This window comes from Argiope bruennichi, chromosome 3, assembly GCF_947563725.1.
Source record: "Argiope bruennichi chromosome 3, qqArgBrue1.1, whole genome shotgun sequence".
NCBI classification, from domain to species: domain Eukaryota; kingdom Metazoa; phylum Arthropoda; class Arachnida; order Araneae; family Araneidae; genus Argiope; species Argiope bruennichi.
Genome location: NC_079153.1, coordinates 21626129 through 21642203, shown reverse-complemented (window position 1 = coordinate 21642203; position 16075 = coordinate 21626129). Strand labels below are relative to the sequence as shown.

The following is a 16075-nucleotide window of genomic DNA, read 5'->3' as shown; positions in this document are numbered from 1 at the left end:
AACTGGAAATATTTCATATTTTTACATTAATTATAAAACAGGAATGATTGCAAACCCATTTTAAAAAACTTGAAATGATATAAAAAGCCAACATAACTTCTACTGTTTTAAAATATTAAGACAATACATATTTATAGATGTATACAAAGAATCTTGTCAATAAAATAGCAAATAACATTAGAAAAAAACTGCATTAATTCAAAAAGTACTTTATCTGTTTATATTCTTAAGCTCTTAAAAAGTAACTACAGATTTCAAATTGCTCTCTTTTGGGGGCAGCGATTTGATAATCAATGATTGTATAATCTACAACAAAGAAATCTAGAGATTTTGTTATAGACAGTAACATATTACTACTCCTTCATGCGTTTATTTATAGGTATTTAAGATGAATAATTTCAAAGAACATTCAATGAATGCAAAGAAATTGACAATTTGCCTAGTTAGAGGAACTCAAGAATAATTTCAGCTGCAAAAAAAAAAAAAAAACCATGCATTTTTTTTACTGAATGCTTCAAAACTCAAGGAATCTGTGATAAATCAAAACATTTACCACTGTAGTTAATCTATGCAAAATGTTTTTGTTGGCAAAACAGAATATGAGAAAGACATTGAATTTACATATCAAAATTCTGAGAATTTCAGGTTCCAAAATATAAAAAAAACCAAAGCGCAAAAAAGAGGAAATCCAAAAGTGCAGTACAAAACAACATATAAAGGGAAAAACATGCAAAAAGTATGAATTAAATAGTCAATGTAACTGAAAAAAATTATTTAAACTACAGCTCAATAGGCTTTTTATATTCAATTCAAACTATTTATAAAAGTAACAAATCAACAAATCAATGAATTTCTGAGATATTTTAAGAAGTATACTTTATATATATATATATATATATATATATACATATACATGCAATAAAAATGAGGTTAAAGTTAGTACTACTTTATTGTAAATATATCTCACTAGCATATTTTGGTAAATATTTCTTTAAAGCTCAATGGACTTTTATGGCATTTTGGATACATTACTGGCACTACATCAGTCACATTGGTACAACTAATAGCTCCATTTTGTGCATAAAATTCAGATGTAAAAGAAATATTGAGATCTGGTACCTCAATTTTTTTCAGATGAATATTTAATTTCACAGCTGTGTACCAGATATTTTCTTTGCAGTTCCTGTTTCTTAATTTTTTTCTAAGAACTTTAGCTCTGTACTTCCTTGTTGCGGATTCATGTTTTTGACAGAGATTTCTTCCCACTTAATTTTTATTTTAATCTTTTTATATAATTGGACTGCAGATTTCTTTTAGGGTATAAGAAAGTCTGAATACCATTAAATGACTACACTGACAGAAGTGATGGAGTACAAAATACTAAAATTTGACTCAATTTTAAGCACTTGAAAACAGGTGAGCATGGCACATACCTTTCCTGACAGTAGCGGGCACTGTTTTGAATTTTCAACTCCCATCCACCAGTTATCCACTGGCTTCTAGTGTCAAAGCTACCATAAACTGGCAGAAAATACTTGTGTATTATTAAGTGTAGCTCTTCCTGCAACATTAATGACATCACTATATCAGGAAGGCCTTTCATTAATGTCAAATAATTTCATTAATGTGGTTCTGATAAACAGGATCAATTGCAAATGTAGATTTCAATAGCAAATTATGCAAGGGCCTCTTATGCAAGAGTTTCTAAAATATTTTGAGGAAAATTTCCCCGATACATCCAATCTTGACAACAACACTCAAATAGAAAGAAAGTTTTAACACCATTTACTATAAATGCAGATTTTACGAAAAGATGACTTTTTTTTGATAAATTGTAGATTTTTTTTTTTTGGTTAAAAAAGCGAGGAAAGACGAGATTTAAACAAAAAATATAAAGAAGCAGAAAATTGCAGATCTATGGAAGAATCACACCCCTGGATTTAAATAGATTATTATCTCTTCAATACAAAGCTAATATACTCCTTTCACTGTTAAAATTAAACACCTATCATGATAAAATTAAAATGCAAACAGAATTAGCAAAAAATATTAATAAAAATAATCATACATGCAGATTTTAGAAATATAAATTTCTAGCAGAAATATAATCTGAATTGGATATTACAAGTCATCCACATATTATATTCACCTGAAAATAAATAATGCAGATGCTTTTATTTCTTGAGTACTTACATATTAACTGCATGCCATTGATAATTACAATCAAATTTTTGTAGTGAAAAATCTATTAATGCATGATCTTTCAGTTTCAATGCAGTTCACACGAAAATATCATTCTTTGTTTTGACTTGCTGTTATATAGTTGTAACTCAAGCAAAAAGTGATGATTTTATAGATTAGTTGAATCTATTTTAAAATGGATATCAACATGAAAGAAAAAAAAATTGGATGAGAAAAAAAACTAATTTTTTAAAAATAAAATGCAATATTTTTAATTAATCCTTTTTTCGTAAAATTTGAAGATCAATAAAAAAACAATTCTTTTTTCTTAAAATTTTGCAATAAAAGCTCACCTGCTTTTGTAAAAATCACATAGGGAAAATTACCATTGAATTTATTTCAATTTTTAATAGCAGATTTAATGGTGGAGCTCTTGCCATCAAGCATGTAATTACCAAGTTTGCCAGTTTACGAAAATAATACTCATAATTAAATAGACAATCTATTCATCTTGAAAGCCTTATAAACATCCATTCCCAAAATGATTTCAATATTTTGATACCAGAAATTTTTATGGTTCATTAACAAGATCACTTTTATTGATTCATTTGCATCCCAGTCCACTCCAGCATCGCCGAAAAGGAGCTTGCTGATAGTCGTGCCAAAGCAGCACTAAACACATATTTTTATATGGATTTCACCAAACATTTTCATTGAATATCTTAAAAAGGAAATGCAATGCAAAATTGGAACAGCATGGAAAATTCCAAATATTATGAGAATTTTATGCATCTTAACAATATGAAAACGATTAATCATACTATTGGAAAAACGGACGTCACACTGTCTCGCTTCCTAATTAAAACTTTTCCAACCAAAGCAAAGCTCTTTCAACAACACCTAACTTTTTCTCCATTATGTTTTACTTGTAAGCAAGATGAAAAGCTTGAACACATTTTTCAGTGCATAAAATATGAAGAATACAAAAACATTCCAAGGAAAGAATTTGGATGCATTCCACTCTAATTGGATTTTTACCCTATCAATCAAAGCAAATAAGAAATTAAACATTATCATAAAATTTCCTCATCACATCTAATATAATTGTTCACCTGTTCTATTTTCCATGCTTCACCCAATTTTTTCCCATTACTTTTTCAAAAATTTCCTAATCGTACTTTAAGAGTATCTTGGCAACATACTACGGATAGAATGGTGGATAATTTGTGATAAAGAAACTAATGTGAAAATCAATCTCAATAAGGCTTTCAAAATAACTAAAATTTGAAACTAAGAAACTTTAATCTACAGCTGCAATATGGTGTATTAATAATTTAGAAAAGATATATGTAAATATTACGAAACTTAAAAAATTAAAGTCGGAAAATAAGCATAAACAATCAAGTAGATGAACAAATTCTCGACTAGTGTAAGAAATAACTAATTGGCTAATTACATACATTTTAAATGTTTAAATTTAAATTAAAATGTTTAAATGTTAAATTTAAATGTTTTTAGTAGTTAATGCCTAGATTAATAAAATACAAATTTCAACATATGCATTTATGTTTAAATTAACTTAAAAGAATTAAATTATCATAAATTCAACTACCTGAAGAAAAAACAAACAAAAAAACATGCATATTGCATAAATCATTTTATGCTATGGAAATGTGAAAAACCTATATAAATATTACACAATTTTATTTAATACATTTAAATTAGAATAAAACACATCCAATAAAATTATAAATTAATAATTTTAAAATGTATCCTGAGTTAAACATTCGGAGATTAAATCATTTCAAAGTTAAAATAACATTTATAAACCAAAAATGCTTTTAGGGGTCAAAATATTCAAAGTTCACTGAAATCTACACTTTATATGTCACATATCAGTTGTTTTTGAAAATATATATCTTATTTTAGGTTTACTGAATAATATAATGGCTATTAAAAATAAGTATTAATACACAGAAAAGTACTTAGATATAATTAAAAAAGACAAGAAAAAATTTCTACGGAAAATACCTTTCCATAAAAGAACCATAATCGTAAATTCAATGGTTTTTAAAATTTCTTGATGAATTAATGCATATTAAACAAATTTTAGAAGCTTTAAACAGTTCCTACTAATTAAAAATACAAAAATTATGGATGCGTTTGTGTTTATATATTCATAATGAGTTCGAGATTACAAATGAAAAAATCAAAACATCGCGAAGCACCCAATATAGTATAACGTTTTAGCCACGCAACACTGAAAACATGCTTTAAAAGGACATGGTAAAAAGTATAAACATCAAGCACTCGAACAAATCTTTAAAATTATCAACAGTATTAAGTAAAAACGAGCTTTTATACATTCTTGATCCTCCAAACCAGTTAGGTAGTGCTAGCATTTAAGAGCGTAAAAAAGTTCATATTAAAAATAGGTTACTTGAACAACAACAAAAACAAAAAAAAGCGTAGCTTTTATCAACAAATCGTTTATATAAAATCACAATCCAACCTTTACAGCCGGCAATTTTAGTCATAAACAGTCTAAAAAATTCCACTTACCTAAAAAAGGAGGTAATCAATTTTTTGAGTAATGAAGACGTAAACACCAACTCCATTGCTTCTGTGTTGTCCATAGCCTTAGGCTTGACGTACTTGTATCACTCGACCAATGACTATCGCACCTGTGACCCTCGGACGAGGAAGGTCAATTTGTTTGAATCATAATTGCACAATATTGGATCAATTTATCCAAAATCTTGGAACACTACACTTGGCGCTAAACACATGCTTCCCATACATATAACAGGATGACAGCGATTGTCTAACTCCGTCGATTATTTCTATTCCACATTATCAGTTACAAAGTCTAACCAATAGCTTGAACAGGAAAAATATGGCTCTTTTTCCCACAATCCTCTTCGATTAATCTCGAACGAAGGATATTGACGTCAGTTGCATAATCATAGATGGAGCTGGTGTTGTTTTGGAGGTGACGTGTCTACGAATTCACTTCGCTGTGCCTTGCTTACAACTCATACTTTTAATCAATTGAAAATTCTGCTACGTGGTCGATAAAATTCTGGTTCTGATTCGAATTTTGCACCTCTTCTTATAAGTAAGTAAGAATATATGTTTCAGTGAAATATTGGAGTGTTAAAATGATAGTTCTGGAGATATTTAGATATCGGCAAAATAATTTTTATGTAGATTTGTCTCTATAAAAATGACTTTGTTCCTGTTTCAGTAATTAGTTTCTTGTTTTATTTTCTTCTTTCTTGTTATAATATTTAATATTATCGTCATCATTCTCTCCATGTAATGAACAATTCTCGTTTGACTGGTCATTAAGTGTAAATTTAATAGCATATAAATTAATAAGCTGCTCTGAGTAATTTAATTGTAAATTTGATTTCGTATTTTTTTCCCTAGCTCAAACCATATACAAATGACTATCTCGCAAATTTACTTATGTTCAACTATATATATGTTAAATGTCTGAATGAAAGACGGACATAAATCTTTAATCAAGCAGGTTTCTTAAGATGATTGATGAAGTTATTTGCATATTGTATTTCTTTTTAAATAAACATTTATTGCTTCCCTTACCATAAGATAAAACCCGATTTCAGTAGCTTCTATTTTTAAACAGTTGTATTTTACATATAACATCCCCTTCATTTTTGCTTCATTGTTGTGGTCGAAATAAGCATTTGCTAATTATGTTTAAGTCTCATAAATTGATTACTTTTACAAAACTGCCTTATTGTGTTTGCCTTCCTATTTTTTTTAAGAAATAGCTGGATTGTTTTATTCTTGTAGAGGATTCATTATTTATAAGACAAAATAAACCTTAAATTAGTTTGTGACATAATAATCATTATTAGTTATCACATTGTGATTTTTTTTTTCTTTTCTTATTTCTAAATTCCAAAAATTCTTTAGTTAAGAGTTTTAAGACAGAAAATTAGCTCTTAATGTGATAAGCTGCTTTACTTTTGTTTAACGAGTAATATATAATTCAATTGTAAAAATAGTCTATATCTATAAAATCTTATCTATTTATAGTGCATCAAATTTTTAGGGTTTTGTATTTGTAAAAATCTTACAGTTATGTAAAGAAAATACCTACTTTTATGTAACTTTTCCTTCATGAATTCATTTCAAACTTCTGATCTTGTTTAATTTCTTACTGAATGTAAATTTGATAACTTAAATTGCAATTTTGTAATTAACAAGCTGTCAGTTTTATTGAATTAATATTTTTTGATTCTGGAAAAATGAATATAAGATGTAGTTTTAAAATTTTAAGACTTCCTTTGTTTCATTATGATTTTTAAAAAATGTATATAGCATGTTTCTGCTTTGGAATTGAGCATGAAGAATGACAGAGACTAGTTTGACTACTTGGAGGAATGTGAGGAAACATTTTAAAGATAGATAATTATCTGAATAAGTATCTTATCTAATCTGAACTTTCTGAAAGAGTTCTTTTTTTCCTGATGCTTTTTGAAGTATGTTGAGTTTACTAAAGATGCTTTTGTTTTAATTGTTTCATAAGAAATATTTTGGGATTTTCATATTGGTATTATTTATTAATAATTTTCTTTCATAATTCTAGAATGGATCAGGTTATGTCCTTTGTTGAGCCTTGCAGGCAATTTGCTAAAGATTCCCTCCGGTTGGTCAAACGATGCACGAAACCTGATCGCAAAGGTAGTATGCTATTTTAGTTTAATTATTTTTGTGTATGGATTGTTTTTTAAGTGTTAAGTGAATTTGCCTACTTAATTTTTCATTATAATAAACTTATTTTTAAATTTTGTAATTCCTTTATGCTATTTTTAATATTCTAATGGTGAACTAAAATTTGGCGAGTTTTCTCTTTTATCTTATGAGTTAAGACTATAACTATAGCTTAAGAAACAAAAATAATTTTACAGAGTTAATATTATTTATTGGAAATTCATTAAAAAACAATAAAAAGTAAAAAAAATTATTATAAAGTATATAAATGCTTTACTGTAAAAGTGTAGTTTAGTGTCTCCTTTCTGCACTAAGGATGCCAAGTTGCCAATAAATATGGCGGACAAAATAAACAAATGCTTCTGCAAAACAGTTGCGGTTATCACTTTCTCCATTAAAATTATGATCTTTACTGATAAGCATTGTTTTATCTGAGTTGTTACTTTTTTTAAACCATCGAGATCACTCTCGCTGTTCATCTTAACAATTTTGAAATAAAAAAAGTTTTTCAAACCGGCTGCACCGGTCTGTTGTGTAGAGAATAAAATTTAGAGAATGTGATGCTTTTGGCATCTAAAGAAGGCATCGGGCAGAAATTAACTTTTAAAAAAAAAACATCCTACAACTTTACTAGCAGCGGGTGTGGGATCCTAGTAGCTTCGTAACTCATTGAACAAAAGGATTGTGTTGATAACAAAAACAGTATATAATCAAAAGAAAAGAAAGAAACAATCAAACCATTCTCCATACAAAATTTCAAACAACCATCCTTTTCCCAACTTCATAAACTCATAAAAAATATGTATTTATGTATATATATATTCCACTCTTCATCCATTCTGCTGATTCAAAATATTTCCTGCCATTCTATTCACCACTCATCCATTCTGGAATAACTAACAACATTTTGAATTGTTAAGGAAACCGTCAGATCAGAAAACGAATTGCAAAAAGTGCAAGGAATTTCCATTGCAGATGATTTCTTAAATTAATTATTCAGAAATGTATACCGACAATTAAGTATTACAAAAGAATAAATATTTTGTTCATATTCATATTAAAAATAACATTACGGTGTCTTATTAGCAATAAAAAACAGCTTTTAATTAAATTAAAAAATTAAATTAAAATTTTTAATTATTAATTTAACATTTTGCATAAAATAGTTGTAGTTTATGTACAACTTAACCACTATAAAAAGTAGTAAACAAAACATCATTTCAGTTGTTATAAGATTATTTCATTGGGTTACCATATTGGCATTAAACTTGGGGGCATGCTAAACTACACTTGAACATGTTTTACTAAAATTTAACTTCAAAGAAATAAATTTAAAACTATTTTGCAAACATTAAAGTTTTTTTTTCTCTGGATATTTTTACATTTGCTTTTATTTCTTAGTACCTTTTTTTTAGCATGAACTTAGCGAAAAAGGTTTTATTTAGATTAATGTTTCATTTTTTATTGAATTTGTATATTTTATCAAAAATAAACATACGTCGATACTTTAAAAAACTCTGAAGGCAGTGTTTTTTAATATATTGACGAACACATTAAAAAGACTTTTATTGCTTTGACTAATTATGGAATTTCAGCCATACTATTTACAATCCAATCTTTTTTTTTTTTTTTTTCGTTACATTTTATTATCAGATTGAACATCAGCACTTTTAAAGCGAATATGGGTAATGGATATAGGTTACAACATCTGCATGAAATCAAATATTTCCATAATAAATAAATGAATTAAGCGTAAAAAAGTTTGATTTAATAACAGTTAATGTTAAAAGATTTACATGCATCATTACAGCAAGTATCAAATCAAAAAAGTATTAAGTATTTAAGACCAAAAAATCTTTTAGATTATCTTAAGATTAATAAAAGATCTTTAAAATTAATTTCGGTTAGGCTAAAATGCGATTTCTTAGTTGTGAATATCTGGTTAAAAACTTCATATTTTTCCCACAACCAAATGCATGTTTCCAAGCTTTAGAAATTCCAAGAAAGCTTTAAGTATGTGACAAAACATGCAATTAAGAATGATTGTTTATCTAAAATCTTCAATATTAATTATTATTAAAATTAGGAGTGTGGGTTTTAAAATATCTTAAATTATTGAATATAAGAATTCAAAAACGATCAATGTAAATTTATATCCATTTTCCTTTGTCTTGCACATAAAAAATAAATTCAGGTGGAACCTTGGATATAAAGGCTGGTATTTGAAGTGGATATAACTCTGTGATCATATGTGGGTGTATTTAATTATCGTTGTACCAATATTGTATTCATTGAATATAAACAAGAAAAATGAATCTTCTTAATCTTTTTTTAAAAACTTTTTATCAGTTAATGATTTTTACAATATACTAAGAATGTGTAGAATTAAGTGCTGAATACTTAAGAATGTATTTTCAGTTTAATATCGGTTCATTATAATAAATTTAAATGGATTTTTGATCATTAGAATTCAATAAATCAATATGGGATAATGTCTTTTAAGTTCTTATAATGATTTACAATCACCATTCTATATGCAGTTTGTTTCAAATAAAGATTATTTGTATTTCCCAAAATAAAAGAAACTGGGCATATTCTCCAAGACTTATTAACTGCAGAATGTTTTTTGTTGAATGCGCTGAAAGCTTTTCTGCAAATTCTTCTTTAATAGATGTACAGAGTGGCACATTTTTGTATTTTGGGACCTTATGCATTGCATATTATAAAACCCATCTTTTAATAAACTGAGCAATTTAGCTTTCAATGTCAACAAATTTTTAACTTAAGCAACAAGTTAATGATTTATATTTTTTATTTTAATAAAATTTTGTATGTTTTTATTTATTAGTTTCTTAACTACTGTTTCTATATTTTTATATTTTAGTAGGTAGTCGATATTAATAATACTAAATAAATTAAGTGAAAATAAATTTATTGAAACTGATATAACCTTGGCTAAAAATGTCTGCAAAAATGTTAAAATTATCCTATTTTATAATGTGTACGTTTTTTAAAAAATTTGTTTGGCAGCTAAGTTAGTAACATTTTCTTAAATCATCCTGGCTGTTACCTTTCCTTATTCTAATGGCTATAGATAGCTGCCTACTTGGAAACCTACCTGTGGGTGTAAATTATTTATAATTAGTAGCACTTAAAAGCAATTTGATACTTAGAAAATTGTGATTTTTTTATCCTGTAATTTTTGGAAATATATCCATATTTAAGTAACATATCTGAAGAAAAATAATTGTCTTTATTTTACTCACATATTTAACATTATACATATGTTTGCATATGCAAATTCAAATTGTGTTTGATTTTTATTGTTCTTTCCTCTTCCTTAAAAAAAAAAAAAAAAAAAAAAAAAAGCTAATATGATCATGATCTGCTTCAAGAATTTGGCTAGAATTAATTTAGGTGGTTCATCTTATAGAAATTTAATATCTATATTTACTTAATTTGGTTATAGCTTTTCTCACTCACCTGATATTTTCATTAATCATTTCTTAAATCTTAGCCTTAAAATGGAATCTACAAAATACAAGTCATCCAGGTTTTAAATTTTACTAAATTATCTATAACTTCTTTCCCTATTTTGTGTTCTTTCTTAAATATGCATTAGCTGTTGCAGAACAGATTTCATTCATAAGTGGATAGTCTGATAGAATTTTTATAACTGAAATAAAATAATTGCTTAAATTAAGAAACCCAATTATGAGCTCTCTGCTGCTTCTTGCAACCAACTGGAGAAATATTGGTTGCTTTTAATTTCAAATAAATCAAATTTGCTTTATTTTATATTTATAATTTTTTAAATAACATTTATGTTTAAACTTAAATTGAGCGAACAAATAAAGTTTTTAAATGATGAGAAAATAAAAATTAGAGAATACTTTATTTTGATGTATTTAATTTTATTGTGATATATATATGTCACAGTGAAGGACCAATATATAGCTAATATCAGCATTTTCCGTTGAATGTCTGCATTCATGTAAACACAATTCTGATTATTTCTAGACATTCACCGAAAAAGTTAGCAACACTCACTGGGGAATGCTGACACTCTCTTAATTTGAGCTTAAACAGTAACTTATATATAAACCATATTAGTTAGTAGGTTTCTAGGCTGTTCTCTGTTTATAATTAATCTCAATATTTTAATACTGCAAAAAATTATATTTTATTAGTATTACAAACCAGCAGCATACTTGCTAGTATGAAAGATGATGTAAGAAAAAATTGGAAGTATAATCATGTAATATACTAGATATTCATTTATATCTTGAACTTTTATAAATTCTGTAAAAAAAAAAAAAAAAAAAAAAAAAAAAAACTTTGATAAAATGGAAATTTAATACATCCTTGACAAAGTACATGAAAAAAATAAACTATTAATCCTCAATTTTAAAATAAATTTTTAAATAAAAATATATTTTGGAGTTACAATTTAATCTCCACTTTCCTTGATAAGAATGCTATAATTGTTTAAACTTAATACAGTTCAAACTATTTTTTATAATGATTTAAATGGAGGGGGGGGGAGTAAATCATGTTTTTAAAAATTTGCCCTTTTTTTCCATTAATAACCAGATTTTAAATATTGAGTTGGCAGATCGTCTTATTATAAAGTTATGGGATTATCATTGAAATATTTTATCAATTTATATAACTTTTTTTTTGTAGAGTTCCAGAAAATAGCAATGGCAACTGCGATTGGATTTGCAATCATGGGTTTTATTGGATTTTTTGTCAAACTCATTCACATCCCAATCAACAACATCATAGTGTAAGTATTTCCATGCAGTTTCAAAAGAAAAATGTTTCATTATGACATTAATTAATGAAGAAATAATTCATTCATGTAATGACATTTAATTGCAGAAAATGTTGTAGAGCAATTGATTTAACTGACAGCTTTTATGTTTCATCTGATAATTTTTAAATTTGATTGCAATTGATTTCAAATTGATAAAGTGGATGAAAAGGTCTCATTGCTTCAAAAAAATTTTGAGTTATATTTTTAAAATAATTTAATTTTATACTTTTGTTTGATTTATAAAAAGGATCATATATTTGAACTTTTTCAAATTAAAAGAAAGAACCATTTAAATTTCAGGATATTGTACATAGAATTCTTCTCATATTCACAGATTTTTCTATTGATCTGTGTGATTCAGTCTTTTCTGAAATTTATTGATTGAAGGCTTATATCAAGAGCTCTCACAAATTTTGTATTAGGTCATGTTTAAATGAATATTTTTTTTAAAAAAATTTCTACACAAGTTACCTGACTGAATTATATTGAAGATGGCATCAATTAAATATTTTTTTTTTCAATTAGTTATAATATTCATTTCTTAAAAATTGGTTATATAGGGATTTTAATTTTTTTTCTTCTCGTTTTAGATATTAAATTGAGGGACCTCCAAAATTTACATTACAAGGTGTCCCTATAGTGTTTAATTAATTGGCCTTGAGTTTTATAAAATTATTGGTTAAACTTTTTTTTTGTTGCTTTATTGAAACATTGTACTTTTAATATTTATTTTATGTTACAAAAAATGTTTGAATAAATTATATTTGATAAGCGAAGGTTATAAGTTGTTTTCCCTAAGTATCCAGCTTTTTTCCCTTACTGTAAACTTCTTTTTTCGATAAGCTTGCTAAGTTGTATTTGAATTTAAATAAACTAAAAATATTTGTAGTGTCTATTCAAATTAAATTTTATTTAAATTGATTTATTGATTGAATATTTTTGTTAAGACACTATTGTGTTCATTTTTGATGTATAAGATTTTTTTATTTTTTTTCAGTGGATCCTGAACAGAGGAAGATTATATTGGCATCATGTTTTGTCATTTATTGTATTTTTCTGTTCATGTTACCCATTCAGTCTGAAAGTAAAATAAAAATTTTAATATATATTTTTGCTCTAAATCACTTGTATGATCATTCTAATTTAATCTAAATTTTGTCTAAGAATTATGGCACAGCTTTTCTTTTAATTACATTACCTATTCACATGTTGAGGATTTAAAAAAAAATGATATAAATATAGCTTTCAAATTTTTCTTTATATATATATATATATATTTGAAGTTTTCAGCAATACTCTTTTTAGGAATTCCCACATCTGCCTTTTGTGTGAAAGTTTACTTATATACTCAACACTGTTTTCTTCTGAAAACTAATATAAAATGCATTAACATTGATTTAAATCATATTAAACTGATTACTAACCTAATTTATTGTTCACACAGGGTGTGCAAATAATACTTGGTGGTATGTGTGTTAAACATATTTACAGGGTTTATAAAAAATTTTGTGAAACCTTGCTTCTGTTTATTGTCATGAATATTTGGGGCAATTGAATGGAGCTGAAATAGATGCGATTGATTTTTGGGTCAGGTGTGACAGAATTCTCAAGTCTAGAATTATTTCAACTCTATATATGCAATTATTTTTGAAATGCATCAAGAATAGCAAAAAGGCACTCTTAAAGAATATCATAGAAACTGTAAAGTATATTGATCTAAAGATATGTAGTGATTTATTGGATAACAAAAATGGGGACTACCAGAATTGATTAACAATTCATCATACTTTGTGGTTGTAGTCAAATGATTACTAATAACAGTCCATTGATTAAAAAAAAAAAAAACTAATATTTTCAAAAATATATTTATGAGTTGCAATAAGTTGCCTTCCAAAATGAATTGCATTTCATGTTCCATTAAATGGTGGTATACATAGCATGGAACATTAGAGAGCAAACATTCCTTAAATATTTATCAATAACTGTAACCTATTGCCTGATGGATGTTTTTGTGGCATACTGCATATTGTTGCAGTCTACCTATATATTGCATGCAGATGATTTTTTCCCTTGTATAACTTATGGGCTCTATACACACTGAATACCCCTTTTTCTCGTCTATTCTGTCTTCCAGCATTGCAATGAGTCATGCTACTATTGTATGCCAATGGTTTTAAATTAGTCATATGATACACATATTCTTTATTTGAATTCTTCTGAAAGGCTTCTGATTGGGAGGTTGGACATAGCCATGGACACATCAAGCTTATTCGGCACCGTCTTACAAATGACCGCATAAGTGTCTTTTTGAAATAGCTATATTGGGGGGGGGGCGATGGGTTATGGTTAACACTTGAAATAAAGTGTTTATTGATATAAAAAAAATCTCAAAAATAAAAAATATATATGATTTACCTTTTTTTTTTTAAGTATGGTAATATTTTGTACTTAGTTAAATTCTATACTTACACATATTTAAAAAAAATTATACATTTCTTATAAGCAATAAATGAAACGAAATAATATATTAAATGCATCCAATACAAATATACCGTTTAACATTATCATATGTAAATTTTTTCTTTTTATAATGTAATATGCTAAATATTTGCAAAATATATAGTTGAAAAGAGACATGCTATGTAGATAAGTGAATAAGTTTATATTTATTAAATTGACACATTAAATCTGTTTGATCATGTTAATGAAGCATATAACATACATATAAAAAAGAATTTCATCATTTGGTAAGAATTAAATTATAGAAATTGAACTTTTCGGAAACTGTAATTTTCAGTTTTGAAGATCTCTCCGTTTTAGCTACCGAGTTTAGATATGCTAATAAAATGCATAAAGAACATAGAACTTCGGGAAATAGGGAGTTAAATTTTGATAACGATACATCTTGGAATTTCCATTGACAATAATAAATTTTTTTTCCCCAAAAAATGTCACGAAAATTTCATGCCTTAGTACCGTGCTATTTATGTCACTATGATTCTTAGTAATTAATACTTTAGTTTTTGATATAACCTGAGCTGATCACATTCAGACTATTTATTGGAAGCAGAAATATTACACAAAGATTTGGTCTACTTTTGTGTATTAGCATTATTTTTTTCGGTTATTGCATTGAGGATATCAAAAAAGTTTTTCTTACCAAAATTTCAACGAAGTTAATCTCATCTGCCTTGTGCGACCGTCTCATATCTGAATAAAAGTTTCAATGATAAATTTCAAAAGAAAAATTAAGACAATGCATTTATTACTATTTTAAAAGTCAGGAGTAGATACAAAATAAGCAATTTGACCACATCCATACTCATATACGCATTAGCATCACGTGTTTTCAAGTTCAAACATGTTCGAACAAATCAAAAATATTCTTGTTTAGATAAACAACGAAGCGTCCTTTTTGTTTTAATGAATATGAGAATAGTACCATTTCCATAAACATAAGTTGTTTTTTTTTTAAGGAAAATATATATGTGTGTGTGCAAACCTGTTTTAGCAGATGCTTGGCCGAGAAAAGATACTTTTAAAATTTTAACTTTGATTTATTTCATTTCGGGAAGCATATTTTTACAAAAAAGCAAACAATCATAAAAAATGTGTCATTCCACATCCCGACACTAGAGCAAAAGAGAGAATTTTTTATCTTTAGTGATTTTACTATGAGTTTTTGATAGGGATTTCTTTAATACGCGCAAAGTTTGGAAACTTAAGTATGTTTAAAAGAATGTTGCAAGCATTAAGGACTTTTATCCCTTCACTCGGAGGGTGAGAAAATGCTGAAGTGAGCGGTTTTAAAGAACACATGTAGAATTAATTAAATAAAAAAAAAGTGGAATTGGGCTGCTAAGTTCATATGAGCTAAATTAGGATAAAAACTTGGTAATGAATTAATATTTAAATTAGATTTTAGATTAGATTAGATTAGATTTTTTGCATGTATATATTGTTCTTATTCGAAGTTTCTTAAAAGGGTAGAGCCCGTCTCTTTTTAATTTTGCAGTGCACGACCTTGCACGTATTGACATCGCGGTTCAGGACACAACGAGGATAAAACGCATTGCTGCTTTATGTTTATTTTCCGTCTACATTATAGTTTTGCATATAAACTTCTGTTTTTAAAAATTTAAAATAAACTGAATCATTTTGCTTTTTGAGGCGCCTTCAAAGGCTGTTCCTAAGTCATCTAAATCCTTTTTACACCAATAGCTCAGTGACAACCTAACCTTCTTAATTTCACACCCACTTCCTATGAAGTCTAGTTCCATGCATGATGGATCTACACAGTTCGGGGGGGGGGGTAGGAATCAAATGGAT

At 27.0% G+C, this 16075-nt stretch overlaps 1 protein-coding gene across 1 annotated transcript in view; it reads right to left on the bottom strand.

The window, feature by feature from the left end:
• The window catches only part of LOC129963826 (uncharacterized), a 30866-nt gene extending 25764 nt beyond the window's left edge, over positions 1-5102 (bottom strand). Inside the window, exon 1 of the mRNA XM_056078394.1 lies at positions 4744-5102. The gene's annotated coding sequence lies outside the window, so the exon portion shown is untranslated. The remainder of the gene's footprint in view (positions 1-4743) is intronic.
• Positions 5103-16075: the final 10973 nt, after the last annotated feature.